Here is a 19,510-nt window from a genome sequence, read left to right as displayed (position 1 = left end):
AAAAAGGGAACTACTTGGTATACAATAAATTGTATTTCCAGTGAAAATAGCAAAAATTATTAAAATAAAATTAATAAAATGAGTACAGTTTAGTTCATTTTTTGAAAGTACTCATAAGGTTCTCACTGGATACTCTGGCTGTACCTGAATATCAGTCGATACAGCTGTTGTGTGCTATACAACTGGTCTTATGCTCCTTAAAATAGCTTACTGCCTTGGGTATAATGGAAAATATCATCTTATACTGGGTGCTGAAATATGATCCAATTAGCTTTTGTACATGAAATATGTTGGGGGTATTTTGCCTTTTGTGTCAAGCAGCCAAATGTCTGGGCCCTTATATCAGACTGACACTTTGAAAGATAATGTGGTAAAGGTTAAAATATTCAAGTCTTATTGAAGCCAATCCTACAAATTCTCCCACTTTATCTAGCTGTTGAAGAATACTGGAGAAAGGTGTTAGCTACTATTGATCAAGTTACTTGTCAATCTTAATGTCTGTGGGAAAGTGCTTTTATTATCTACAATAAGACCCTACACCTAAAGCATTTATTTCATTTCTCTTTGAAGCAGCTTGTAAAAACATAAGTAGAAGATAGAAAGACTGAAAAGGTATGAACTTTGGTTCCTGCCAGAGCAATGCACAGCTTGTTGCTTTAATAGAGAGGCTGACTTTTAATTAAGCACAAGAGAAACACAAGAGGATTTATTGAAAACATGGCACATTTTCATTCAGTTTATTAATGGAAAACAAGAATTAAGTAAAATCCCAGGTTCACATTTGGTTTTCCAGAACAATGTCTAACCTGCTATACTTAATTACTTACTTATTTACTAACTAACTGAGGCAATCCCTTGTTGTTCAAGTATGATGGCCTTCCAAGTGTAATGTCTTGGTGGTGGATACATAGGTGACTGTGGAGCCCTATTCTTGACCCTCGTGCTCTTCCACAGTGAGGACATCAGTTTCCAGGTGGAAGGTGGCTTGATGTGCTTTCCTCTTGGCACGTTTGTCCCTTTCGCCCTCTATTTGTGCCTCTTCAAATTCCACAGCACTGTTGGTCACAGCTGACCTCCAGTTAGAGCACTCATGGGCCAGGGCTTCCCAGTTCTCAGTGTTTATACCACAGTTTTTAAGTTAGCTTTAAGCCCTCCTCAATGGATTGTTATCTTGTCCTGGTGATGGGGCTTGCGTGTTCCAATGAACCTGCAGCCATAACCATTGGAATCATGCAGGAGGGGCCGCAGGGGAGATTCTAGACCAAACACAATTTGAAGACCTGAAGACTTCAATGGCGGATCAGGCGGAAGACAACATAGTACATGTTACAACGGCTGTGAAGGCGGAAGGCTGCACCAGATTGAGAAACCACTGTCGTCATGTTAACCATGCCACTGGTTGGGACCCTCATTCTGTGAAGACCGTGTGTTGACCGGCTGTGCACCGACCTGCACACATTAAAAAAAATAATTTCACGCACAGGCGTCTTCCAAGAAAAATAAAACCAAACCAACAAAAGTCCCATGGCAATCAGTGAGTGGCGACCGGGCTGTAACCTGTTATATCATGCAGGAAAAAAGAATGAAATTCAATCACTATTGCTTTTTATAATCACCAAAAGTATTTTTTAAGAATAACTAACTGTTCTATCCTCCTGTATATGAAATATGCTGTATATTGACTTTTTTGGGTATGTTTGTAATAGGCTGAGAGGAATAAAGAGGAGCCCATCATGGTTGTCCCTAAAACCACATAGTGTTTGAGTAGGCAAGAGGAGCCGCTGATGCCCAAATTGAGACCTGATGAATGACTGATACATTAGTATGAGGAAGGGAAGCCGCACGATTTTTTTTTTTGTTAGGGGATACAGAGAGATGGAAAGGTGGAGTGAGAAAGAATGGGGAAGATGAAACTACTCAAAGCTCAACAAACTAAGATGGACAGCTGAGTTAGTTACTACAGGAAGATGGGAAGGCTGTCAGAAAAGAAGCTTGCAAGGAGCTAGGGAACAATTATTCCTTGGGAATAAAAAGGAGCTGGGCACAAGTAGCCCATAGTATTTACAGTTGTCTTTGGTTTTGAGCTTTGCCTTAAACAAAGAAATTTCCAGGTCTTTCGTTAGGATCATTTTTAGTTGCTTTTTCTTCTCTTTGTACTTGTGGAAGGACTAATAAAAAGATGCTTATCTATGCTCAAATGCCCCTGACTGCTCTGCTTCTTGTATCAGACGAAAGCAATGAGCCCATGGTTAGGAGGTGGCCTCTCTCTGGCAGTTGAAGTAGGCAGAACAACAATCTCAATATATCATTTTCTCTTAAAATTATTTTTAATCTGCAGTTTCATATCAGAACAATGGCAGAAAGGGTGCTGACATTTACCAAAGTGAAATAAATTACATATGTATTGTACACCATGCACAATAGTTATTGATAAGTCATTCTTGGTTTCTTTTTCTTTTTTGCAGAAGTTTTTGCATTTTGAAATACTGCTTGCCAGCATTTTAAAATTCTATAACATTTAAAGAACCTATTAATATGCACTCTTCCAAAGATTTTACAGGTTGATTGTATGTGAGGATGAATTTCAATCACCTATTTCATCAGAGTGATGGATATTCCCACATTTTCTTCTCCTCAATCTTGGAGTGACCTTGCATGGACTTGGGTATAATGAAGCTCCAAGATAACTACTTGAATGGCGGGATATAATTAAAAAAGAAGATATATTGGATAATTATTCTAGGTATAGTAAACAATGAGACAGTGTGCCATTAGCTGCTACATTTTTCTCTTATTTTTAGGTTTTGAAGTAGCTTAAATAAAGTGTTTTCACCTTGAGCTGCAGAAAAGCTGTAAAGTTGCAGACAAAAACATAAACATTGCCAAGAAGTTTTATTTCCCATTGTTCCAAAAAGAGTGGGAAAATATATTTTAGGGTAGCCTTGGGTAACTTTTGATTTTATGTTTGAAGTTTCATTCAGGGCTCCTCTTTTTATATCATGTTTATAGTTTACTCAAATAATAAATGTATCAGTCTAAGCTAATTTTGGATGTCTTCAGAGGTAATTATGGCCCATTCTTAAGGCCCATTCAACCTCACTCCTCAGGATGTCTGGTTCTAATTCATTCATCACACTGTCAAAGCTATCCTCTAAATTATTATCCTTCCTATATAGATCTTCTGTATATTCTCGCCGCCTTTTCTTGATCTCTTCAGCTTCTGTTAGGTCCTTGCCATCTTTGTTTTGGATCATGCCCATTTTTGCGTGAAATTTACCTCCGATGTTTCTGTCCTTCCTATTCTATTGTCTTTTTCCACTTCCATGCATTGCTTGTTTAAAAATAGTTCCTTGTTTTTTCTAGCTAACCTCTGGAGTTGTGTATTTAGTTGGGCATATCTCCCCCTATCGCTGTCCTTTCGCCTTCCTTCTTTCTTGGGCTACTTCCAGTGTCTCAGCAGACACTGTTTTCTTAGTTTTTTTTCCCTTTGGGAGATACTTTGTTGCCGCCTCCTGAACAATGTTATGAACTTCTGTCCACAGTTCTTCTGGGATTCTATTTATCAACTATAGTTTCTGAAATCTATTCTTCACCTCCACTGCATATTCACTGGGAATATTTGTGAGATCATATCTAATTGGTCCAACAATACATGGAGCAAGAGTTGCCAGATTTCCAAGTTGGGCTCAGAAAAGGCAGAGGAACGAGAGACCAAATTGCCAATATCTGCTGGATAATGGGGGAAGCCAGGGAGTTTCAGAAAAACATCTATTTTTGCTTTATTGACTATTCTAAAGCCTTCAACTGTGTGGATCATAATAAACTGTGGCAAGTTATTGGTGGTATGGGGATACCAAGTCACCTTGTCTGTCTCCTGAGAAATCTGTATAAAGACCAAGTAGCCACAGTAAGAACAGACCACGGAACAACAAACTGGTTCAAGATTGGGAAAGGAGTCAGAGTGAGCTCCCGGCCATTAATAGTCTAGCTTGCTGTTGACCTATGCAGCTCGAAAGAAAGTTGTATCTGTTGAGTAGAAAATTTATGTACAGCTTTATGCGGGGAGGCTAATTTAACTAATTTACAATTCCATAAGATGTATTGTCCATAAGACTTTCTAGTAGTGCACACAGAAAAATAATGAAGTACTTCATCAAGGACTCTGCGTCACAGGTGGATGGTGAAGTGGCAGCTCCTCCTGTGGCCGGAATCGAGCATACCATCATGAAGCCAGAAGCTGGAAAATGTTAAATTGCTTCTGTGTTTGTCTATATATGTCATATGTCTAATGGCATTGAATGTTTGCCATGTATACGTACATTGTGATCCGCCCTGAGTCCCCTTCGGGGTGAGAAGGGTGGAATATAAATACTGTAAATAAATAAATAATCTGTTCCCGCACTCCATCAGTTTTGTCTATTACAGATCTAGTGCCATAGAATTAGCTAGATAGTGTATCCCCTATCCACGGCTGAAAACACCATTTGGTAAAAACCATTGCAATGTAGAGAAACTGGTGACAGTAGAATATGTTATGTCTTCAGAAGTAGCAAATTTGTGTATGGATTACTCTGTAAATAAACAGCAGAAGTATGTTGGTGATGTTTCCATAATAAGAAGGAATACTTGTAAAGAAATCTTCTTTCTCTGTCTGTTTGCCTAGTAGTTTCTGTTTTCAGACAGACGAGCTGCACAATTGTCCTGCTTACTAAATTAAGGTGACCATATTCAGCAAGGTTCTTTTGAGAGCCAATATGTAAACCACATGTTAGAAAGTTTTGGGTTTCATGTCCTGTAAAAGGCTAACTGGATTAATTTAAGTTTCCTAGGGCATATATCTGTATATTGTATTTAAAGTGGGGTTGAAATAGGTGTCATCCTGTTCTTACTTTATGATGTTGCCTTATGGTATTGCATTTTGTTCCTGGTATTCTGCTCCAGCTAGGAATATATTGTTATGGATAATTACCCTGTTTCCCCCAAAATAAGACCTACTTTGAAAATAAGACCTGTATATTTGAGTCCTATAGCCTTGCCCACTATAAATATGTTGATCCCCTCAAAAGGTTGTGCGTGTTCGCATACTTATTTCCAAATACTGAATCCACCATCTTCCTCTTGATTTACTTTACAATTTCTATCCTAGGACTGTGTGAAAAAAACTGCTGGTACCTCTCACCTCTTAGTTTTTGTACATGCAAGTTTTATGTAAAGTCTGGAAGTTCCTGAATCTTAAGGGATGGCGGCAACCATGGAACAACACAAATAGTAAATACAGTGCATTTGAGACTAACATAAATAAAAAAGATTAAACAAAGCCATAGCTATTCTGAAGAGCCATCATCTCAGTGCATAATGTATGTTTCTGCAAGCACTTTAAAAATGTACTTTCCATAAGAGGGCTGTTGCCATCGTGCATGCCTTATAATTGAAACACTGTTGCTATATAATTAAAGTAAATGAATAGTGCATTTTGTTCGTTGCAAATAAAGCCTTTTTTGGTATTATGTATGGAACTGAACACAATGGTTATGGAAGTAGGCCAAGGAGTTATACTGTGATCTCTCTCAAGCAGCCTGAACAATAAATGGCCAGGAGGGCTGGTACTCTTTCCAATTAATTAGGCAGAAAACATTACCTATTCATCCTTTGATTCAAGTGTTTATAAGCTCAACTCTCTGCCAAAATTATTATCCAGTAGCATTGGATGTGGTCCAATATTTTAAAAAATGTACACTGTGAATGTCTCCTTACTGAAATGATGCAAATCTAAAGCAATGCTATATTTTGCGTTTGATTTTACTGTTTTGGTTTCTGCTTTAATATCAGTCCAAAAAATGCCACATTTTGTGCCATTTTTAAATTTGTCAGTTAAATGCCTAACAGTTAACATTATACTATCAGTACTTATTTGTTATTTATCAAATTGTCTAGCCTTACATTTAAACTGCTACCTAGCATGTTCTCCTGCTGTCATGCAGCTATTTGGAACACATACATTACATTTTTGAAAGGCAAGATTTCTTATTCCTGACACTTTTTATTATTCTACTTTTTCTGACACAGCTAGGGCACAGGGAGTAAGGCCATTGGAGAGGTGGAGGAAATGAAGATGTCAACACCAAAAATAGTCATAAAAAAAGAGAGACAAGGGAAGGGTAGACTGAAGAAAAGCCCAGAGACATTGAGCAAAACATGTATTGTTTGATGAGTGAATGTGGGATTGGTACATGCCAGCAACTGTAGAACATGACCCTTGGATTACAGCAGAATTTGTTCTTACTGTGATCTTAGGGCATGGATTGAGGTGGAGATTTTAAAATGATAGTGACTTGGGCAAAATGTACATCCTCCAAGACACTTCGCCCCCCTGCTGTGAATTTATGGGGATATATTGGAGAGTGGCATGTTTGAGAGGAGGCACCTGATCTTGCAAAGGCAGCTTTCCTGGACTGGGGTGGGGTAAATAAAGGTGCAGAATTTTATGGGATGAGCTGAAGAATTAATTGTGATTAAGATCTGAGAAAAACCTGCCCCCAAGTTCCATCCCATGGACTCCTTGGATTTACACTGCAGAAGGAGGCTTTAGAATTTTCAACCAGAGACCTTTGAAAGCATCTTCAAACTACAAACCAGGTTGTAGGTACTTTGGAGAATAGACTTTACTAAGACTGGTTGAAAACTATCATAATTAATGCCAAACTAATTTGACTTTACAGAAGTTACATACATTTATACAAAGAACTGTGTTCTATGGGATATAGAGTTTTAAAAGACTCTTTTGGTACAGAATCAAAGTACCTCTATCTTATTGTACAACTTTCATTGTGATCTTTTCTCTTTGAGATAAAGTTAACACATCAATTGCCTAACTCAGTTCCCATCTATCCCTACATATAAGTAACTATTCAGGGATGGATTCAAATCACCTTGCATTGCAAATACAGACTGACCCATTTATTTATTTATTTATTTATTTATTTATTTGCAGTATTTATATTCCGCCCTTCTCACCCCGAAAGGGGACTCAGGGCGGATCACATTACACATATAAGGCAAACATTCAATGCCTTGACATAGAACAAAAACAAGACAAACACGGGGCTCTGAGCTGGCCTCGAACTCATGACCTCCTGGTCAGAGTGATTCATTGCAGCTGGCTGCAGCTGGTTGCTCAACAGCCTGTGCCACAGTCCAGTCCCATTGTCCTTAACAATGTTTTTCTCCTTTGATGGCACTGTAACATTTAATGTGAGAGCTGAATTAATCTTTATCCACATGTGTACTGAATGTTGTATGAAGTCACTGCACTCCAAATTTTTAAAAATCCCAATTAAGTGTTGTCTTTATCAAGTAGGACTGTTTGTTCTGAAGTGAATGCCCCTTTGATCAAAATCATGCTAAACTGATCAATAGTGTTTAACTGCAATCTGCATACCCACCAGGTGATATGTGGCAGGTGTAATATTTTAGATCTGGCTTAATAGGGTTATGTGTTACCAAATTTTCAACCACCTGCTAGGCGACTGTCAAAAAGTAGGGATTTCCAAACCATCCATTTGGGTTTTGAGTCCCACATGGGATACACTCTGATAGGCTGTCTGCATTATCTGGCTTGTTCTGGATTTTCTGGTGAGTTTTTTTTAACATACCTTTTCTGGTTTGATGTGCACTGCAGCTTGAATCGGGACTGTATCTTTCTGGGACTCCATGCTCTTGAGCTGGCATCTGACTGGATTATAGTGTCTGTGCAGAATCACCCTAAGAGTTCCTGCAGGACTTCTGGTCTCTAAACGGACCGACTCTGATTGGTGGTGCTGTATAGACTGCTTATTAGAAAAAAGTATCTTTATATTGCACATTATGAATAGGTAAAATATTGTGTCTAAAAAACTGTTCCACACATACAAAAAAATTGAAATATGACAGGTTTTTAAATGAAAAACCCCAGCACTCTAAAAAAGTACACAGCAAATAATACATCTTTGTTTCCTTAGCTGGGCAGTCATATGTCTATGGGTGGAGAGCCTTTATTTCTCTGAAAACTATAGCACTTTCTTTATGTACAGTGCTACCAGCCATATCTCCAAAAATAATGCTACAAATCAATTGGAAGACCAAAGAGTCTCAAAACTTACCAAAAGCTCTGAAAGTAGTTCCATCTGAAAAAAAAGTCATGAGCTTAACAAGCTATTTGATCACCAACAGGTAAGAAAAGCCCCTTTCACAATTTAGTCATAAAATTGGGAAACATAAAAATTGTGTTCTAAATTAAAAACTGTTCCACACATACTTCTTATCCCATTTCCACTACATTGTTATATATATATATATATATATATATATATATATATATATATATATATATATATATATATAAACAAACAAACAAACAAACAAACAAAGAGGTTCTCAAGACATGAGTGTGCATCTATTTTATGACAAGCACAAGAAAGCAGTCAAAAGCCACTCAGTTAATGGCACAGAGATGTAACTGCTCAGAGGCATAATTCTCTTTCAGTCCAGCTTCGTGAGCAGAACTGAGCTGCTCCTTGTGGATTTTGCCATGTTATTCTGCTACATAAAATGGTATTTACATGCTTTTTAACAAGCACAAATGTGTTCACTGCCTGTTGAAGAATTAATTCATCATTCCTTTGATTTAGAAGTGTGGACTAAATTTTAAAAAGGTGGCTGATTTATAATACATCCTAGTAACAAAAATATATGAGCAAGAGAGTGGTCTTCTAAAGAAATATGTGTCATTATGCAGAACTGAAATTGGATGCTGAGTGTTTAAAGATAAAGCAGGCTTTTCATATTTGTTTCGACTAACAGTGAGACCCTGATGTGTTTGCCAGATTAAGTGTCCCAGATATATTATTCAAAAAAGGAATTTCTAAATTTGATCAATGAAAATGCTTGCTTTGGGAGTAAAAGAAAATTCTGAAAGTTTTCTACCAGACCTTTTTTTGAGTAGGGCTATCAATGTAGACTGCCCTGAAGCAATAATGAAATTTACCAACAGTTGATAGCTAGTGTGGTTAGGAAATGGTCATCCAGATTTCACCCATTTCCAGACAGTATTGGGAGGGAAATACTGTTTTTGTGAAAAGAGAACTTCTGTAGTTTGAAACATGTTGGGAATTCTTCTGTGATCTGCTTCCCAGAGACATCAGATCTGCTCTTGTTCTCTTCCTTGGAAAGTTTTATCTCATGGTCTGCATAGGGTAATGGTATATTCCTGAGGAAAGGAACACGGTGCTGGCATGACCAAGCCAACACGAAGATATAATATGTTCATAGGTTAGATAAATGAGAGGTTTGGACACAGACTCCAGCAGCCAGTGATGCTTAGCTCAAGTTGTCAAAAGTAGCTGATGATTAACAATACCTGCATTTGCTCAGGGCCTCTGAGAGATCCAATTTTACAGTAAACGGGAAACCTTTCACTGGATGTCTATGGAGCTTGAGTCACAGTTCTTTAAGACCCATGAAAGTTCAGGTTCTTTCAGCACACTGAGATGATGTGGCCATCATCTTAATGTGTCGCTCTGGATAGATTGTGTTGTCGAAGGCTTTCATGGCTGGGATCACAGGGTTGTTGTGTGTTTTCCGGGCTGTATGGCCATGTTCCAGAAGTATTCTCTCCTGACATTTCGCCCACATCACAACCTCTGAGGATGCCTGCCATAGATGTGGGTGAAACGTCAGGAGAGAATACTTCTGGAACATGGCCATACAGCCCGGAAAACACACAATAACTCTGGATAGATTGCCTGGTTCATCACTGTGAGAGAAGAACAAAGTGCAACATGGAAGAATCCAGGAGATGGTTCTCTTCTATTAATTGGAACAGTTTCTGGAAAAGGATAACAACCAGCATACAGAAGGGTTTCCATGGTGTAATGCAGTAGCTTCCATGTTGTCTTCCATGTAATCCACAATCTGATGCACCATCTCTGTAATCATGCTATGTTTTACATGAAAGAGTCCAAATCTATGCCAAATTGTATGACATGATTTCTCTCAAATAAGCTTACCCGCAAAATTCCTTTGTAATACACATCATGATTTACTCATACTCAGGTTAATGCCACTGCAAACTGTTAAGATAAATGTCTCCAAAGCATGCTGGATAGGATAATGAACACAGTTCTGAGCTGCATTAACTCAGAAGGGTGTCCTGAGTTGCTTTGGCAGTGGGACATTGACCTGACAGCCCAGCTGTGCTGGAGCTGGTTCAGCAGGGTCTGGCATGGGGCAGGATCTCAACCCCCCCCCCCCCAGTACCCCCATTCCCTGAAAAAAGCAAGAGAATCTCCCCTTACCAGCACTGCCCACTCTTCCTTTCTTTTTCGTTGTTATTAAGTGAGCAAAACAGCTTGGGAGTAGCGAACCCTCTCCTTTCCCCTGAAGTTACTGGGGTCATTTAATGATGAAGAAACAGGAAGGGAAGATCAGGCAGTGCCAGAAAGGGTTTCCCTTTCCTTGCATTTTTCAGGGGAATGGGGTACTGGGGGGCAGGAAGTGACTGCCATCCCACCTCCCTAGATTTTCTGAGTCCAGGGAGTGCAGGGTGGCTGTGGGGACATGATACTGATCCTGCATTAGCTGGGACCATGTTCATCCTGCTGCAGAATTTGAAATTTTCCTGGTATTTTTTTAACCTGTGGTGCAGCTGCATTAAGCGGCTTACCTCGGTTAATTCACATTAGTCTGTGTGCATTGTATGGACACACCAGGCCAATGTGGTACCTGCGCTGCATTTTTTTGGCAGCGTGGATGCAATCTAAAATCTCAGAGAAATTATGATAATCCAAATTCTTAGGACTTTGGGAGGTGTATAGTTTCTCACTTCTACCTAAGGCACAAGGCTGTCCCTTTCCATGATGTCCCTTTCCAATTTCATTCTTTGGGGTTTTGCATATCAGCAAATTGGTTGCATTAGTCAAAGTGGATATCTTAGGTAGAGCTCCTGCCTTTAGGGATTTAGCTCAGATACAGTATGAGCATTGGGCAACATCGTCATCATTATCATCATCATATCAGGAAGAAATGATAAGTATATTATTGAGTACAGTTTGCTGAATCAGAAAGGAATTGTTTCTGCTACATGTTATCACTGTTGTGATCTCTCCAAACACATTCATATTATAATGAATAAACCTTGTATATTTATGCATCTATTACATGGAGAAACAAAACTACAGAGACCTTCTAGATATACAGCCATAATAAAGGGTGTTTACATTCCTCTCAGTGCCAAAAATTCTGGGAAGAATGCCAAGGCATCCCAGCCTTAGAAACAGAAATGAATAGTGGACCTCAAAACAGATAAGCCCAAGGCCTCTTTTGAAACAGTTGAGTTCAAGAGATGCTTAGCAGTGACAATAAATGGGACTAAAGAGAAGGCCAGATGTGTAATTCAGTAGATTACAGAAAGTTTTTGGAGGAAAAATGCTGAAGAGAAATCGGAAAAGCCAGATCACAATTTCTAAAAGATGCTATGATCACAGGGAACTGTAACATCTTGAAGAGAAGACCATTTTTGAGGTATATACACAAATCAGAGAGAGAGAGGTGGTTATAAATGATGTCTGAACTTAATGTTCTGCTTAGCCATTCTGCCTAGCATAAATGTGCCATGAGATGATGCTGAATTCCAGGCTGATTTGCTCACCTATAGACTGGGCAGAAGACTGAGTTCACCAAAGCCTTAACAGAATTTTAATTTAAAATACGCTCTGAAATAATGTAAACAATGTCATACCAAAGCATAGCACTATGTATTTAAAATATACTTGAACTATTTCAAATATATCTTATAAGAATAAAGATTACTTGCAAAATGTTTTCAATCCAACCTATTCCCAGCAGTTTTAAAGAAAGATAAAAGTTTGTTTCAAGCATCAATATTTTATTGAACTAGTTACATCAACACTGACAAAATGCACTTCAGCAATATCTAACGCATACATGGTAATCCTTATCTGAGTTCATTGTGACCAGCACAGAATGTATTTGTGTTTGTTGTATGAGAGGATGTTTTCAGGTGTTGCACATAACCATAATTTCTGGCTGTTGGTCCTGGGCATGTAATATTGAAATTACAGCACTTCTAACATGACACAAATCAAAGAGCTCAGCAAACAATACAAACCATGGGAAGATATCAGGTATTATCAAAATGGAGTTGATCAAGCTCATTAAAACAGCTGAATCTTTAATCTTGTTATATGCCAACTCCATCATCCTATGTGGATACCAAAGTTTATGGATACTAAAGTACCATTATATATAAAGGCATAAAATTGTGCCCATCATATAAAATAACAAAATTAAGGTTTGTTTTTAATTTTTAATTTTTTTTCATTCTAAGAATGATTCAATCAGTGGATAAGGAATCTGTGGATGGAGAAGCTCAAATATAACTCCACAAGGCTGGTTGTTTTATCTAATATGCAAATGCATGCAAAACAATTTACTTAATCTCCTCAACATAAGTTTTTTGAAGTTCCAAAAACTTCAGATTGTTCTTAAAGATAATGCTGCTATTGATCCACCTGCTAGACAATACTGTTGTTTACAATCTTGGAAGCACAAGTGAATTCTACAGAAAATACAATACTATAATGTTTTTCTCTCACATAACTATGATCAGAGGTACAATAAAATGTATCCCTCAGTACAGTGTACACCTTTCTAAAATATAAGAACAGTTCTGTGATAAGATACATACTGAGGAGGTGAGGAAATAAAAGTGTGTGTGTTTTATCCTTGACAGGTACACAGATGTTGATGAATGAAGTGTCATGAAGTTTTTAATAGAATTTTTTCCTTATGGTTGTTCTGTACAATACACCAAAAATGCTTGAAGCCCAATTGCAGGCTCAGCTTTATCACAACGTTTGTTCGCAGTCTAAAGCTGCTTATCTTAGCATTCAAAGTCAGAAGTCTTTGGGTGACATAAGTGTAGAAAAAATAGTGCAGAAAGGTATTGCACTTCTTCACACAAGGCATTTTTGCCATTTTAAGCATGCCAAGGATGGAGCCTGCTGTGTGCCATCACACGGTGCATGGCAGGCCCCATCCACATCCCTCCCAAAGTGGAGGAGAAGCGCTGAAAGGTGCTTTCTCTTCTCTATGGGGAGGAAAGTGTAGTTTGGGTAGCTCCGACAGAGCTTCTGGCAGTTTCCTCTTCTTTTGCAATATGATGGCAGAAAGGGTGGCGGGGCAACGTGCTTTCTGCTATTTGATGGGAGAAGGGAAACGGTGCCAAAGCACCCTCTCTCATCTCCTCCATGTAATGAGAGGAGGAGGAAGGGTGCGCAGGGCACCACGATTGCCAATGCAACAGCACGGGCTGAAAGGGCTGTGAGAAGAGGTCCTTATTCCAGCAGAGAAGCAATATTTAGACTAAGTCTGGAAACGGGCTACAAAAAGAATATCTTGCTCTATACTTCTGGGAGCCAAAATGCAGGTGTAGGTAGGTAGTGTAAACTAAACTGTTTTGGCTGGCTTAGCTTTCAACTGACTCAATATTTATCTCTTTAACTGCAGCTCAAAAAAATTAAAGTTTACATCTAGACCTTGGATAAAGGACCAGATGCTAATGGCAGAAATACATATTGAGCCAGGCTCAGAAGTGATTGGACTATGGCTTATTCTTCATCCATTGTCTTATTCTCACATCTGAGGGGGGAAAAACGTATTGACATCCAGGGACTTGACCCTGGTACTCCTCACAAGTTTTATCCAACAGTAGAGACACACTGCTCCCCCGCCCTTTTCAAAAGCAGTAGCTGGTAAAAACTAATATGGACTACAAAAGCATGACAGATTTGCAAATTGCTCGCAGATTGCAGAGATAAACCCCAGTCATCAAGTGTCATTTTATCTGAAAAAGTGTCAAGAAAAAGGATGTGAGTTGAGAAACTGTGCAGATTGGAATGGGCAAGGTATTTGCTTCTTCCTTGCCTCCTACTATTATAATATGACACTAATATTTTCAACTGGATGAGTGATGGGAGCACCAATAAAAGGGTGTAGTGTGTAAAGAAGGCCTTAAGTAAAATAGTGAAGCTATTGTCAAGAAAAAGGATGTGAGTTGAGAAACTGTGCAGATTGGAATGGGCAAGGTATTTGCTTCTTCCTTGCCTCCTACTATTATAATATGACACTAATATTTTCAACTGGATGAGTGATGGGAGCACCAATAAAAGGGTGTAGTGTGTAAAGAAGGCCTTAAGTAAAATAGTGAAGCTAAGGACAAATGAAACCCTGTATTCAATATCATAGTTTCACTTATCCATGGCTTGACTTAGGACTTCAGCCCATGAGTGGCAGGAAAGCAGAGGAAAATGGAGAAAACCATCTTATTCTGTATCCTCCAATCTTCCCCTTTCTCTTGGGATGGCCAACCATCCTGCTTCAATTCTGTATTTTTCCCAACCTTCTCTGCGGCTTCTGCAGTTGGGAGTCAGGTAAAACCCGTCTCCTGAAAACAGAACCTTTTTCTCTGTTTCCCTGCGCTGCTGCCATGGACTTCCATGGAGGGCAGGGAAATGGAGAGAAGACGGTCTCTAGCCAGTATGGGATAAAGTCTTTAGTCACTTAGGGCCTCCTTTACAAATGTACATTGTAGTTGTTTTCTTAATTTGTTTATTTTATGATACTTATATTTATTACTGATGTATTATGATTGTTGTTTATGTAATTTCAATATGTTGTAAGTGACTTTGGGTCCTGTGGGGGAGAAAAGTGGGATATAAATAATAATAACTATAATAACTTTATTTTTGTACCCCGCCTCCATCTCCCCAAAGGGACTCGGGGCGGCTTACATGGGGCCAAGCCCGAACGAAACATTAAAATGTAATGCATTAAAATAAAGATTTATTATTATCATCATCATCATCATCATCATCGTCATCGTCATCATCTTATTGGTACCTTCATCATTTGTCCAATTGAAAATAGCTGTGTCCAAATGATGCCTCCAGTAAAAACAAATTAATTCAGAACAAACCAGGGTAAGATTCGGGTCTTAAGGTAAGATCCAGATCTTACCAGGTGTGGGCCTTGTGTGGATTGAACCTGGGGACTGCATTAATCCACACAGCCATCTCGTTCCCTCCCCAGCCCTATTTTTCATCCCTAAAAATAAATAAAATGTTAAGTTTGTTGTTAAGACAGAAGATTTATATAAATATTTAATTAACTAGCTTAATATGATCAGGTTAGTTTATGCTTCAAATTTCAACCCAGTAAGGAGACAGAAACTCCACTATTACTTCCACTACACTTGGAAGTGTTTTTAAAATGCCAAGATGTTTCCATTCAGAACAGCCTGTTCTTATGTGCAGTAAACCGTGCATAGCCTGGTGTACTCTTCTTATGGTTGTATTGTCCTCAAACATGCACGTTTCCCCCTCTCCCTCAGCACCAGCTCTGTAGTACACAGAGTTCTCAAGCAACACACTGACGGTATTTGCAAGCTATTACGCAGGCACCTTTACAGCTCTTCATTTTAATTCATACAGCTCGGTAGAGTCCGATACTAGGAAAATCACACAATTTGAATAAATCATACTGAAAATCTGGATCCACCTCCTGTTATGAAAGAATCAGTGAAGTGAGAAGCTTGCCAAGCAGCTTCTGCACATTTAAATTGTTAGTTGTTAACACTAGATGTCACTTCAGATCATCTTGGAGGGGCTTCTCTGAATATTTGAAAATAGGAGGAAGCTAAGAGAGAAAGCAAAACCACATGGAGAAGTCATGGCAAGTTTGAATTGGAGACTCAGACGAACTTCTTCCTAAACAAATCCCAGAGCAACACCGGAGCCCTGGACTTTCTCAATAGGGAATTGGGAAGCATTCAAGATCTCAACGTATTTTGTGTAAGTCAGAGTGAGGCAAGATATTTTGCTGCCTCTTGTGGAGCAACAAAAAGCACCCCTGCCTCCTTGAATCAAGCTTAAAAGCAATGAAAGCTGCCCAGTTAGTTTGACTAATGAGGCAGAAAATCCCACAAACACCCCTTTTCACCTTTTGGGCAAAATAACAGATTAAGTAGAAATTTCTTTGCCACTTTATGGTATGCAAAATTTATTCCCTAAGGCAGACACCAAACTCAGTACCTCCACAGGATCTCAAAAGAGATCTTTCTAACTGGGAACTGAAATTAGGACCTTGGGCAATCCATACAAAACACTTAAGCAAGCCTTTAACAACTTCTCTCCTTTTGCACTAGACTTTGCCTTTGAAAGCAGTACAGTTACTTTGCTCTGCATAACTAGTGCTCTGGTTTTCTCTTGTCCAGCAATATTCAGCCGTCATTGACTTATCTGCCAAAGCAACTAAGATTCCATAATTTGCTTTGCTTGGTGAAATAATGAAGTTTTATTGATAGTAGTCCCTGCCAACATACAGAAGCCAAAAAGGCTTAAGCGTTCTGTAAATAAACACTTGTTACCTCTCTTAGAGCTGCAGGTCTTAAAAAGTACAAGAATGCAGCTGTTTCCTAGGTAACTAATTACAATTGCCTCCCAAAGCTCTCTCTGATTTAGGAAAAAAAACCTTCTTTCAGAAAATTCTGTTTTGAAAAGTTTTCAGTAACCAGCGTGTGCATCATTGGATCTGTTTTTTCTTAGGGGCAAGCATACACAAACTTTGCTTGCAATGCAGCAATTTCTCATGACTATCAAGAAGCACGCATAAGTCTACAAACCCCTGAAGTGTTTCAGTTATTTGCAGCTTCAATTGTAATGTAATACTCACTGGTATCACATGGCTTCAGTGCTAAAAATTTCCTTTCAAGTAACCAACTGTGCCTCTGTAGTATAACACTCTGGTTTCACTGAGGATGAAACACTAATCAAAAGCAAAATCACTCAAGTAAAATGCATTGCCATAAATTGCTTTGAAAAATCAACACAACAGCATTGCTACATGGCTATCATAAGCTAGCCTCCTAGAATACCCTTTGCAAAAAAGGGAAAAAAATCAATTTTACTACTCCTCCCTTCTATTTTTATAAGGCTGTAGGTCTTGCCCTTTTCTCCTTGGCTGGTTGGTTGGATTGATTAAAGTCATTTGATTTGTCCTGTCCTAAAGACAAAAAAACAAAAACAAAACAAAAGCAAAAGCAAAAAAAAATAAAATAAAAAAAATCCCGGAGGCAGTTTATAACCTCTATGCAGCCATTTAGGTTACAATGGATTTCTCTTCAAGGTATAATGTTTTGATGCTAAGAAGTAATTGCAAACTTTAAGCAGTTTCCAGAAATCCCATTGTTCTTTTATTTCGTGCATGGGTAGAGGGACTGTGGCCTGGGACCTGACTTCATGATGATGGAGAGAGAGATCAAACTATGAGAGGAAAACAGAAGTGGGTAAGAGAGCTAAAATAGATAGAATGAAAGTTCTCTGCAAGTGAATAGGGGCATATCTACAATAATCACTTGAAGGCAGCTTGAAATCCCAGTGTTTAAATGACGTTCACAGCATGAACGTGTGCAGCAATGTGAATTAGAAGCTTTAAGCTGGGATAAGCAAAATTAAGGAATACTTCAAAATAGAGCTTATAATGAGTACTTGTGCACTTAGATATAAACCACATGGCATGGGGAAATGTTGTTGAGCCATAATACACCCCCTCCGAAGATTTCTTGTTCACCAAGGGCTCAAAAATAAATATATGTTTTTTTCTTTCTTCTTCTTCTTCTTTTAAAAGGGCCCTTTCTGGACTTGCACAAGTTCAAAGTATTAGAAGATCGAGAGCGAACCAACAGCAGCTGTAAACCCCGAAACTTTATAGTTTCTAAGCCTTTAATAAATTGTATGTATTTTTCCTGACTTTTTTGGTAATTTGTATTTTTTTGTGTACTGCATCTATCTCTTATCTATATATAAAATGTATAAACTGCTTTATAAAATGTATCAAGACATAGCTCAGACAGTCTACTCTCCATGACTCAGCAAGGATAATCCCGTGAACAGGAAGGCTAGGCAAACCCCTCTGGCTGTTTCCCAAGCTAGGTAATTACGGACCCATTGTTTATGTATAGGCAGAGATAGGTGACTTCCTGTGTCAGTCCACATAAACCCGAAACAGTTTGTATAGCTTTATTTATTTATTTATTTATTTAATTGTTTACAGTATTTATATTCCACCCTTCTCACCCCAAAGGGGACTCAGGGCAGATCACATTGTACACATACAAGGCAAACATTCAATGCCATATGAACATAGAGATAGAGACAGAGACAGACACAGAGGCAATTTAACCGTCTCCATCTTCCAGCTTCCTGAAGGTATGCTCGATTCTGGTTGCAGGGGAAGCAGCTGTTTCATCATCCACTGTGAAGCCGACTTCCTCATTCCTTTCCGCATGCTGGTTGCAGTTTTATGGTGTCATAAATTTAGTTAAATTAGCCTTCCTACATAGTGGTACCTAAATTTCCTACTTGATAGATGCAACTATCTTTCGGGTTGCTTAGATCAACAACGAGCAGGGGCTATTTTTTAATTTTAATTGTCAGGTGCTCACTCCAACACGGGCTGGCCTTGAACTCATGACCTCTTGGTCATAGTGATTTATTGCAGCTGGCTACTAACCAGCCTGCGCCACAGCCCGGCTATATGGTTCACTTGAAGCTAAGAGATTGCTGCCCGCAGAAACAGAAGTTCAGAGTATGTGCAGTTGTTAAATCTCTTTATTAACAGTCAAGCTCTGATTGCCCAAGATCATCACCTTTAGTTGAATGAGCCATGCATCTTTGTTTTTGGAAGCTTTTATCTTTGCTTGGCACAGAACTGGACATCTGAGCTCATCAAAAACCCATCAACGTATCTTTATCATTTGTTTTCCCCAGACTGTGCCCTCCCAGGAGGTGTCTCTACAGCTGATTGTTCCTTCACTCTGACCGATCCCTGCCTACCATTCTCCCTCCCAGCCAATCCTGGTACAGATCTGAGCATGACTTTTTTTCAGCCATCAGGTGAGGGAGGGGGAAGTCTGAATAGCTGTCAGAACTGTATAAGATGTCTTGTATTTCTCTATATGTTTCTGCTTGTACATTTTGAAGCAAATTGCTGCACTTGCATCCTTTTTGGCCAAACCGTAAGAAACTGCTGTGGCTTGTTTTCAACTTGGTGAGTTGGAGTCTCTGTCTTGGCCTATCTGGTTTAGCATACACTCACCAGGCATGGACCCTCTAACCATGATTCTAGCAAAATCACTACAAAACCAATTAGGGGACTGGTGTTTGGGCGATCTGCACATGTGCATTGCAGCAGGGATAGGTGAAGAAAGCCTCCACAGATGCGAATATTGAGCATCCTGGAACTGGGTTGAAGCAAACTTCTGTGGTGTATAAGCACTGCCCAAGCCTCAACCTAGTTCCAGTGCTCCACGTGTAATCAGCTCCACATTGAAATCACCCTGCCTTAAATGATCAGTGTAGATGGGCCCCAGATCTTTATCACACTGGAGACCTTATTC

The sequence above is a fragment of the Anolis carolinensis genome, chromosome 5 (assembly GCF_035594765.1).
Source record: "Anolis carolinensis isolate JA03-04 chromosome 5, rAnoCar3.1.pri, whole genome shotgun sequence".
Taxonomy (NCBI): Eukaryota; Metazoa; Chordata; class Lepidosauria; order Squamata; family Dactyloidae; genus Anolis; species Anolis carolinensis.
The sequence above is the reverse complement of the archived record's forward strand: the minus strand, read 5'-3'. Positions refer to the sequence as shown.